The sequence below is a fragment of the Symsagittifera roscoffensis genome, chromosome 7 (assembly GCF_963678635.1).
Source record: "Symsagittifera roscoffensis chromosome 7, txSymRosc1.1, whole genome shotgun sequence".
NCBI classification, from domain to species: domain Eukaryota; kingdom Metazoa; phylum Xenacoelomorpha; order Acoela; family Convolutidae; genus Symsagittifera; species Symsagittifera roscoffensis.
The window spans coordinates 40,259,544-40,272,236 of NC_087068.1; positions in this window are offsets into that span (position 1 = coordinate 40,259,544).

The following is a 12,693-nucleotide window of genomic DNA, read 5'->3' on the forward strand; positions in this document are numbered from 1 at the left end:
TGGCTATGGGTATTGGAGGAGTAGCACTTCCGTTAGCTCGGAAATTTATAGTACCAGCAGCAAAACGTATTGGAAAACAATTACTTGTTCAAGCAGCACCCGAATTAATAGACATAGCAACCAGGAAGAAAACGCCCAAACAAGCCTTGAAAAACACAGTAAAAAACACAATCAAAAAACAAGTTGGAGCTGGACGCAGTAAGTCCCATATGAGCAGAAAACGGAAGAGAGCAACAACAACAACAACAACAAGAAAAAGAAAAACAAAAGCTCTCATTCCACAGAAACGAACCCCACTGAGAAGTCGGTCCAACTTTTTCACCAAAGTACGAAATTATTTCTAATTTATTGCCAACTGAAGCAACTCACAGCTCATTAGATTTATTTGAAAAACCTCCTCTACTCGTTACATTTGAAAATGCGTTCACTCAAAAAATTGGTCCATCTTATTCACCTGATGTTCCTATGCTCGAATTTGAAGTTTTAGGAGATAGAAACAACTTTATCGATCTTCAACGAACTCGCTTGGAGATTGTAGCACGCGTTGTTCAAAATAATGGTAATGTACTGCGAACTCATGCTACAGAGGCAGCACAACGAGACACCCCATATTTGGTTAACAATCCACTTTCATCTTTATTTTCCGAATGCACAATGTCCTTGAATGGAGAAAAAATTTCAACAACCAATGCCAATTTTGCCCATAAGAGTTTCATTGAGACCGAATTTTCACATGGTAATGATGCAAAGAAAACATGGCTTGCTTGTCAAGGTTATTATTATGAAGATAATCCATCAGGTATTGATGGTGCTAATGGGCGAGCTGAAGTTGTCGCTGAACGTAAACGAATCGTAGCTGCATCAACCGAATTCCGTTTATTTGGTAAAATTGCTTGTGATTTTTTATCATTTGACAAACATCTTATCAGCGGTGTTACAATAAGACTTTCTCTGAGACGATCTCCAAATGACTTTGTTATCATGTCTGAGCATAGAGATAAACATTACCGTGTTGAAATCACAGAGGCTAACCTATATGTGCGCAAAATGATAGTAACCATTTTGTGCTATCGTCGATAGAAAAAACTCTGTTGAAAACACCCGCAATATACAATTATATTGAAGTTTTACCGAGAACTTTTTTGGCCACAACTGGTGTGCAAAGCTGGCGAAAAGAAGACGTTTTTGCCAAAAAGCCAGTTCGTCGAACGATTTTAGCAATGAGCTCGAATACAGCATACCTGGGAACTAACCGAACAAACCCGTTTCATTATCAAAAATTTCAGCTGAATGAAATCATTGTTTACTTAAACGGTCTGCCCATTGCAGGAACTCCTGTGTCAACGACTGATAACAAAAGAATATACTATAACACATTGGAAGCTCTAGACTTTGTTTTCAACAATAGTCATGGAATCAGTTTGGCTAATTATCACAATCATTATATTATGGCATTTGATCTCACATCTACTCAGGAGGCTTCACATGACTTTATTCATCCTGAATTGACCAATTGCACCATTTCAGTAGAACTGAAGTTTGATGCACCGCTGGGGGAAAATGTAGAGTTACTTTTCATGGGAGAGCGTGCATCAACAGTTTACGTGCGTTCCGATAGAAAAATAGCTAAAAACACTCTAATGAGTTGACTCGGTGAAAAAAAATGGACAATTTACAGATTATTGAGCTTATTCACGGATGCAAGCATTTGAAACATCAATTTTGTGGCATTTTCCCCGCTAACTTAGCATTTAATACAATATTGAAACGTGACAATACTTTCATGATAGTGAACGCATCAAACTCAGACCAGCCAGGAACTCATTGGTTACTGTTTGCTCAAGCTGGTGGTCAAATTTTTTTTGCAGATCCTCTTGGACGAAGCCTACACAACTATCCACATGTATACAAAAATATGAGACGTTCTATCCATGAGGGAAACCAAATACTGATGAATAAGCCAATCCAATCAGCTAACTCGGTCTTGTGCGGACTTTATTGTATTTATGTTGCTCATGTTATAATTTCATCTAAATTTGCTATAGGTTTCAAGGTTAATGACCATGACATGATGCGTTTTGCTAAACATATGATGTTATAACTTTGTGATACTGATGCATTTCTTTTATGATTTATAATTTACTTTTAAGAAAAAAACATGTTTTATGGTTGCTAGAACACTTGCCTCTGGCGTTATCGCAGGCTCTAAAAACCGTTTTCAGAGTTTAAATTTTTTTTCCATTATAAATTTAACAAACAAAGTATTTGAATCAATCTCTAAACGACCATACCCACTCAAAATGATATCAATAATTTTAGAAAACTCGGCGGCATTATCACCATTCAAAATATTAATGAAGCGTTCAATTGTTACATTAGTGATTAAATCAGTTTGAGTTTGAATGGATCGAGTTTGTGAAGCAAAGCAAACTTGTGGCAATCTTCTTCGTAGAGAAGCACCACCAATGTCAGTTGAATTGTTAAAAGAATTGTTGTAGTTGACAGCAATTTTTAATTTTTCCATCAGGGGTCCCGATAGGTGAAGTTTACTGCAACCCAATATTAGATGCTTGAAAGATGAGAGTAGACAAGGTACAACGAAAGTGGTTGAGGTCATCTTTTTCACTACGTCGACACAATCCTTGGTTACTTCGATGAGAACATGGATGTGGGGATGGTCATTGTCGAGCAATTGGGCGCAAGACTCGTTCTGAATTGAGTGGGTTGCAAATGCAAAATTTGTGTTTAGAGGGAGTTGTGAGGCGTCGGGTTCGTTGTTCAGAATAAAAAATTTAAAATTCTTTCGAAATTTTTTAAAAAATTCAGGCGACTGCTCATACATTGCTTCAACCATTCTGCTGGTTAAATCAAATTATTCAAACGTTTTTTTTTTCTGTTTCAGGCAACTCTACACTTTTTATTATTCGAGTATTCATCATCAGCATCGTTTTCATCGCCACTTTCAGCACATTCTTTTTTGAGAGGGACTAATCGTTTTGACGTGTATCGTCTTTTATGATGTTTATCATTTACAGCTGAGGAGGATGAGGAGGAGGAGGAAGAAGATGAAGTCTTTTCACCAGTTTGTTTTTTAACCAATTTTTTAATCTTTGAATAATTATCTGCCAAACAATCAAATTCTCTTGTCGTTAAGGTCACTGCTTGATAACATTCAAATACACCATATTCATTCTTTTTATATAACTTAACTGTGATATATGTACCCGTTTTGTCAAAAGTTTTCGTTCCAACCCGTACAATGCGTTTTTCTCCCGAAGATATATCTTGAAAATCATCGTAAAAGTCTGCATCATTTTCTAGCTACGAGTACATGGTGGTGGTGGTAACGGATGTGACTTGTTGGTTCAACTGTTTTATGATAGAATGAAATGAATAATGAATTGGATAGAAGATAAACAAATATCTGTGGATTTACTTTTATGGCGCCCCTTCAGCCTATAGCGGGAGAATTTAATTAGTTTTTGCAATTGGATTTGTATAAGATAAAAGCGTGTTTATTGCATCCGTCATTTCTGTCTGGAAAGCACTTGAATGGGTCATAAATCTTCATACATGTACTCACTTTGAAGTGGAGACCTTTAAAGCCCCTCGTCCGGGGGACATAAAAAAAAGGCGTCATGCACTCTATTTGAAGTAGAGATAGCATTAGCTTGCATCTGTCTGGCAAATTCCCGTTTTAGCTCATAAACCTCAACGTTTTTATCCTGGCGGCTTGCATGTTATCTCTTTGAAGTGTAAAATTTTTGTCATTTTGTGCTTAGGGTATCATAAAAAGGCGCCATGCTGTTTCTTTGAAGTATAGATTTTCAAAGCGTTCACATTTCTACTTAATTGCAAAAGCCCTGAAAACATATTAAAATTTCACAAAACCAGATTTATGGTAATTGGCTAAATTTTAGACCACCAGCAATAAAAAACTAAAAGTGGTAGGTCAAACTAAATCTACTCACTATTTTTATTCAATCTCTCAAAATCAGTCAATACAAAATTTTCAACGATGGCAACTCCACTGCAAATCATTTCAATTAATTCTCTTGAAAGAGCTATATTATACCAAACTTATACCAGAAATTCTATCGTAGTGATTCAACAGGAACGGAAAATGCGTCATCGAAAAACAAGTCCTTTCAACGATCTTGATCCAGGAAGCAGAGAATTCGATGAATGGGTCACTAAAAACCATATGATGTTACCCAACTATTTGCTAGATCAAATTGGTATACTCATACAAAACAGAAAACAGGTCTACGAGAGTTGCTGTGTGACTGAATCGTATCCTGCGCTGAAGCGCACAGATATTCAAGACCCTACTTGCCTTGATCGTTCACCGAGAAAAATACTGTTTAACTACGATTGCCAATCGATCCCCTTTTACGAAAATCAGGAAGGATCCATTAGAGATTTAGCAGAGCGAGAAAACTACTGGAACATTGAGTCGATTGATCACCAGATTCAACAGAGAAAAAAGATGAGGACCAGCAGACGCCCAAAACCCCAATAAAACCGGATATTTTTTCAATCACTCAACAACAGCAGCAGCATACTTCTTCTACTTCTTCTTCCGGCAGTCAAAGTCCCACTGCACCAAACTTAGTGGCTGAGACGCCGCCTATCAATGCTTGCTTTGCGCCAAAAAAACGCAAACTGCAATTTAGAGATCTCTGAAAACTCAAAAAAACTTTGTTTCCACCGAGAGTGCACCAGTTTGGGGGTTTATTATTTAGTTTGATAAGTTTTTATTATTGTGGCTGAATCTTTGTCTACGTTTTTCTTATGATTTTTTTCTAATTTAAAGTTTGCTTTGTGATTTTCAATCAATAGAAAGGAAATAAAAACAAAAGAAAAAATTAATAGAAAAAAATCAAAATAACTTTAAAAAGTCGGCATAAAAGTCTAAAAGATAAATTTCTGGTCAAATCCAACTTAATTATATCAGTTTTTTTTTAATGCTCATCAAAATCAAAAAAAAATAAATTGAATACTCTTTAAAAGATTTTATCTAATGATGTTGAAACAAAAAACATAAAAATGTTTTTGTTATGTTTTTTCATAATAGTTTTCAAAATATAAATATTAACACAGAAAAAGATAAAGAGAGAGAGAGAGAGAGAGAGAGAGAGAGAACTGACGATCCATAAACCCCATTATTATCCCTTTTGGGATATAGCTTTTTCAAAAGAAAGCTATTTATGGATGGGTCCAGCAATTCTGCCGGTTAATCAACCATAGTTACTTTTGGCTCTTTACACTCTGTTTTTTTTTTCTCTCTCTCTCTAATATGTCTACAGCCTGGTGGGTTAGCCAGGACTCTTAGGAGTAGACTTTAGAGAGTGTATGAGCCAGTATAAAGCATTATATATAATAAAATTACATGTCTATAACAGATTTCACGTTTAATAATACTCATTTTCAGGTTAAAATGGTTAAAAAATTCAAAATATGTTTTTTTCTCGATTTTTCAACATGGGTTACAACCCTGTCCAATAAATCACGACAAATTGATTGGACCAGGTTTCATTGGATTTGGAGACAAAAAAGTTTTTTTGTAATTTTTTTTTTTTTTCACTACAAGAATATGTACTAAAAATGAAACATCTCAAATTTTTGACCAAACATTACAGTGGGGCAAGCGTTTCAGAGGTTCCTATTGAATAGCACTGCCGGGTAGTTATTGCCTACTGTACCAAACGGCACTGCATCAATCTTTTGATGAACTATATGTGAAATTTGTCATAGAATACTAATTTATTTGAGAAATGAACAAAATTCTCAACTATCCTTTATCATTTTTGTCAGGTATATTTGACTTGACTTGATTGGTGGGTCTTTCTTGCTTGACTTGATTGGTGGGTTACCATTTTGGTTGAAACAAAAAAACTTGGCAAAAAAATTCAAATATATTTTCAATATTTAGTCAAGTTGACTAAACAGGGAAGTTGATAATAGCAGTGGGTGTTAAGATTCACACACTTTAGGTAAAAGAAATAACATTCCCGGGTTGATCCTTCATGGAATTGTCAGCTACTCTAACCACAAGTATTTATGCTGTTTAATACAGTTGAGTCATTTACCCAATATCGAATTGACAGTCATTTCATAAAACCATATAAAGCCCCAAAACTACAACCACTTCAAAGCCACTGTTGATTTTATGCTTCACCCACGTAATTGAGTTTAATTAATAGAGTCTTGATCCAAATTTTGTTTTTGAAAAAATTTTCACTTCCCGCTTTTGCTTTGTCAAAATCAGCTTTGGTAAAACTTGAAAAATTTCTGAACACTCAATCTTGAACCAACAATGCCTAACTCAAGTGGAAAACAGACACCAGTCATTTGTTCGACCTGCTCGAAAGTCTTTAGGTCACCAAGGAACTTGAGACGACATGAACAAAATATCCATAAGATATTCGCAGCCCCACCGCCACCAACTAAATGTGACGAATGTCGAGAATCCTTCAGCTCGCTGGCAGAAGCTAGGGAGCATGTCGAGCTAGCTCACAACGTCTCAACTGAGAGTCTTTGTATCTACTGTCATACAATCTTCCTCTCGGTTGAGAAGTTCCGGCAACATATGCCGAAAAACCATCAACTACCCATTTGGACTCCCGGAAATGAGGTGGGAACATCATCTGCTCCAACTGAATCTGCGTTTAGGGGAAAGTTAAGACGATACGAGTTGAGCGTTAAGGAGGATGAATTGGATCTGATGAATGTAATCATGCGAAACAAAGAGGAAATTGATGCGTTGATAGACGAAAGAGTGCAGGAAGGACCCTGTAAATTTCAACTGCATGTGGACGTGAGTATGATAAAGTTCTCGAGCGATACAAACGAAACTGGTGACGGGGAGTTACGCCACGAGAAGACAATGTTATATCTGAATTCTAAGATGATCAATGTTTTCTTCAATGGAATCGAGAAAGAGACATATTTGGAAATGATTGAGCATATGGTCAATGCCATCAACACGTTCGCTTCTCACGGTAGCGGTTGGATTGTGGAGCGCATTGAAAAGCTGGCTGTAAGTTTTGCAGCATTTTCTCCTATCCGTGCTGGCTCATACATTGACCTTCCCGATTCATTGAAACCGGTGAAACAGAGTTTCACCAACATTAAAACGAGCAACGATCAGAAGTGCTTTCTATACTGCTTTGTGGCCGCGTACCATGATCGATATTCAGATACCACAACTGCTCTTTATCCTGCTGCCCAAAGCTACCAACATCGAAACAAACTGAAAAATTACAAGCTCTCCCAAGAACATGTTGTGAAAATTGAAGGCTGGTACGAGATGCCAATGGGACTATATGATATCGACCGATTTGAACAACTTAACAACTGTCAAGTCAATGTATTCCGGTGAGCATTGATTTTTTTTTTGACAAAACATTTGTTTAATCATGTATAACACATTACGTTCATCCAGAAACCCGAGCACTCAATTGTTTGTTTTCATTAGGTACAAAGAAGGTGAATTGCTACCTTTGAGAGTGTCCAGCAAATACTCAAGTGATCTATGTGTTGACCTACTACTACTCAGCAACGGACAGACTCATCACTATGTGCTGATCACTGATTTGATGAGGGTTGTGGAATATGTGCGTGGAATATGTGCGTGGAAAACTACACCGAGACCGAAACCAAATTTGCCGCAAATGCTTCCATACATGTTCATCCATCGATACACTACAAAGGCACCAGGAAGTGTGCTACCAAGACGAGGGAGTGGTAATCACTATGCCAAAACCGGGAAAGGACACTCATCGTTTCAAAAATTTAACTGCCCGCTGGTATGTACCGAGAGTTATTTACTTTGACCTGGAATTGCTACTACTACCCGTATACGGACCGCAACCCGACCCCGAAAAATCTAGCCCAAACACTAGAGATTCATCAACCATGCGATTACGCTCTGGCCGTTGTTGAATTTGGGAAGCGTGAAGTTTTAAAGTTTGAACTGAAGAGAGGAGAAAATGTTATGAAGGAATTGATCGCCTCGCTCAAACCGAAAACGAAAATATTACACGTTCACTGGCACACCAAGTTGCACGCGTGAAGAAGCGCACAATTGTTGGATATGTGAAACAGAATTTGCTGACAATGACCAAGTTGTACTTGATCACTGTCACTATACCAACAAGTTCTTGGGGTGGGCGCATAACGAATGCAATATCAATCGAAAAACGGCGAACTATATACCCGTAATAGCGCATAACTTGTCAAACTATGATCTGCATTTCATTATAAAAGCGCTCTCAAACAGTAACCCCGAAAACACTTACTCAGTGATCCCTTCCACTGAGGAGAAGTTTATATCACTCACTATGTCGGTCTATATCAAATCATACACCGATAAAAACGAAAACTCAAAAAAGTGTATGAAAATCTACGTTTCATAGACTCCTATAAATTCATGCTGTCCCCCCTTTCAAAACTTGTCGAATACTTGCCGGAAGAAAATTTTTTCCTACTGGAAAATTACTTTGAAGAACTTGGTTACTCATCAGAACAGATAGCATTGCTAAAACAAAAAGGTTTCTACCCGTATTCATACTTTAGTAGTTTTGAAAAGTTTCGAGAAACCCGACTGCCACCTAGAAAAATGTGGAGCAACACTTTACAGGGAGGGGAAATAAGTGTTTCGAAAAATCAGTACAACCATGCCATTAAAGTTTTCGCCGAAATGAAATGCGCATCACTAGGCGAGTACCATGATGTATACCTAGCAACGGACGTACTACTACTCGCTTCAGTATTCGAAGCCTTTCGTGAAGTTTGTTACGAAACGTACGGATTAGATTGTGCATGCTACTTCACGGCTAGTAACCTCTCGGGCGATGCATTCTTAAAAGTCTGCAATGCAGACCTCAAGTTACTTACTGAAAGGGAGCATTTGAACATGGTTCAAAAAATGATACGGGGAGGGATGTCATCGATATATGCACGCCGTTTTTTTAAAGCCAACAACAAATACCTCGAAGACTACAATCCTGAAGAGCCCTCTAGCTATCTATTGAATATAGACGCTAACAATTTATACGGGGGTATTATGAAACACTGTCCGCTTCCCATCAAAGATTTCCCAGCAAACCGACGATAAATCTGAGTGGGGATACATTTTGGAAGTGGATCTCAGTATACCTGAAGAACTTCAAGATTACTTTGCAGACTACCCGCTAGCCCCCTCACGTGAAGTTATCGGCACGGATAAACTAAGTAACGAGCAAATAAAGATGTTAGGGGAGATGGGGGTCACGTCGCTACCAAAGGTACCAAAACTGGTTCAAACATTAGATCCAAAGGAAGGGTACGTTCTGCACTACCTTACATTAAAACTCTATATAGAACTAGGCTTAAGAGTTACCAAATTGATTAAGGTCTTAAAATTTCGTCAAGGTAGATGGATGGAGCCCTTTGTCGATTTAAGCACTCAATTGAGAATGTCAGCGCGCTACAAATTTGAAGAGAACTTCTACAAGCTCATCGTAAATTCAGCATTCGGTAAAACTATGGAATCAAAACTAGGACGCAAAAGACTAGAAATTATTAGAAATGAAAGAGAATTGCTTCAAAAAACAGCTTTGAGCACGATGAAAAGCTTCCAGATAATCGACGAGGAAGTTGCTACTGTTTGTTTTGCTGTAACGAGTATTTTGTGGGACAAACCCATGATAATTGGTGCAAGTATTTTGGATTTGTCGAAAAGATTCATGTTTTACTTTCATTATCGGCAAATGAAAGCAAGCATGAACCTTGAACTGCTATACAGTGACACAGATTCGTTTATTTATGCGATAAACACCGAAGACGTATACGCAGATCTGCAAAAACTGACCGATAGTTTCGATTTTTCCAACTACCCAAGCGATCACTTCTTATTCAGCAATGTGAATAAGAAGGTTGTATTGAAATTTAAGGACGAGGCGGCGGGAAAAATCATTGCAGAATTCATCGCGTTGAAACCAAAGCTCTACTCGTTGAAATATGCAGGTTAGTATTGAAAAAAAAGCACCTCGCCAAGCCCCCTCCATTTCGTTACATTAAGGGTTCCCTTCATTGGGGTTTTGGATCTTGTTGGGACCAAATCAATAACTTTTGTTGATCCCTGTCAATTTAATTAGACATAACTAGCCCTGAAACGCTCTGATTCTTCATTTAAAAACTTAAAATGAAGAACCATTCATCATTTAAAATGTTTTAAACAAATACTCACCACAAACGCACTTTTGTAACTTTTGACGTGAACAAATTTAAAATTTTGACATGGAATGATTTTTTGATAATGACACGATTTGGAATTTTTATGATTTGGAATGAATAAAGATATTTAAACTTTTTGGAATTGAAAAACTTGGAATGTTATTAGATATTGAGTCTTCAAAATAATCAAATTTGGGAACCGTTTTCGTTAATAATACTAGAACTGGGCTTGCGAATTTTTATGGGCTTACAAAGCTAAAATATGTTTATGGGCTAATCTTTGTTCTTCATTTAGATTCATCTAGCAAAAGGAGTGCAAAAGGAGTAGTACAACACTCACAGCAGCAACTTACACACCAGAGGTTCAGGGAAACATTACTGAGTGGAAAAACCCTTCGTATATACAACTACTCAATAAAATCGAAAGCCCATACCAACATAACCATAGCGCAGAACCGAATTGCTCTTTCACCCTTCGATAGTAAGCGGTTCTTACTATTCGACGGGATAGCTACATTGCCCTTTGGACACAGGTCTACAGAAGAAAATGTGTTCCTCGAGGCCATTGCGGAAGAAAGCGAGTGGGCAAACTCACAGTTGACAAATACCCCGACTTATAGCAGCGAAAACAGCGAAAGCTGGCAATCGCCGGAATTCCGGGTCCCAGATTGGGGCTTTCTTCAAGAAAGCTATACGGAGGAAGAGCTTCAAGAAGAAAGCGCAGCTAGCAGTTCAAGAGACCCTCCGCCTATCAATAATCCATTCATTCTAACAGAAGCGTCTGTTCGTTCTAGTCAGAAAAAAAGGAGAAAACTTGATAAAATTGATCAATAAAATTTTTCACTTGAAAATGTCGGCTAAATTGCCTTGTCACTTGGAATTACGGCTGTACATTTGTAAATATAAAACATTCAACAAACATTGTCTTAAGTTAAATAGACCGGCGCAAAAGAGACTGGTAATTGCAACTTACCCTTGAAGCAGGAGCGAAGGATTGCGTATTTAGTTTCCCAAAGTAAGCTAATAGTAAGGCTAAAAGAATCAAAATGGTGCAAGTCGAAAATAAGGGAGACTTTGAAATAAGTTTGAAAATAAAATAAGAAAGAGAAACGAACAATAGTTACCAAAATTTTTTAAAAGGAAATTTGAATGGTACTTTATGTAAACTCATATTTATATGAACGAAAAGGATTAGCTTTTAGATAAAAATAAGCGAGAAAACCGCAGCCGGATATACCCATACTTATTTAGTGGTGGGAAAGTTTGGAAGGAATTAAATTTAACCACCGCGCGAAAATAAATACCAAAGTATTTTGTCTGTCGGGTGTCCTAAGAGAGGGGTCTTTTTATTTCGGGCAGGGTACTTTGAGGTCTTTAAAAAAGATGGGTCCTTTTGGACCCTACTTTTGGTAGGACCCCAAAGACCCCTACCGTCGAAAAGACCCCCCCCCCTAAGGACACACGGCGGATTACAATACTACTGACTACAATAAGTCACATATAGCTACCGAACTATTTCCTTGATCTTATTGATCTACTTCGACAGAACCGAGAAAGAATGTACGAGAGTTGTACTATTAAAGAGAGCTATCCGGCATTAGAAAAGAGCGAGTTAAGCGACACAACCGCGCTCGACCATTTTCCCAGAAGAAATCTCTTCGCGTATGACTGCGAGTCAACCCCGTTGTATGAAAATGTACGTGTTGCTTTGAGGTCCTTGAGGGTCGCTTCGTTTAGCTTTCGTAGATTCTTGTAATGAGTTAGTCGGCGATCGAGTGAAATCAGTGTGGTAAGGGCTATGTATTAGTTGTTCTGTAGTTTGGTCGGAACCAATTTCGTATCTTTCTCCCGTGTGTTTAATTGTGTTTTCAAGAGTTCAAACTTCCGCTAGATTGTTTTTTTTGCTTATACTTCATTTCGGGCTTTTTCAGTCCTCTTTCTTCAATTTTCCAGAATTGCTGAACCAAGTAGTCTAATGGTTGCTCAACATATTCACTTGATTTCCTTGTAACTTTCACAGTGACTTTCAGAATCAGTTTTGGTTATTTCTTAATGTATGAAAGTGTGGGAAAATAAGCTTCAGCAATCATCACTTGATTCAATATTGCTATATTGCTCTAATGCCGGGGATCCTTCAGTTTCATCTTGCAGAAAGTGAAGAAGTTCAAGCTCCGAGTTTTCAAATAGATTGTCACAAATCTTAAGTATGACAACTGTATTTTACTCTTAAGCTGCTACCCCTTCGTCACAAAAAAGTTGACACCCAATCTCAAGTTTGTCGAAAATCGTCGAATAAAAATTAAGCAATAGAGTGAAAACGACGCGATGGCAATTCTTTTGAACGCAAACTTACGGCCGATTAGCCAAAAACGAGTAGCACCGTCGCTGATGTAATTATTTTGTGAATGGTTCTATACTGAGATGACAAGGCACTTGCAATAAAAGCAATCGTAGCTTTGCAATCTAGCGAAT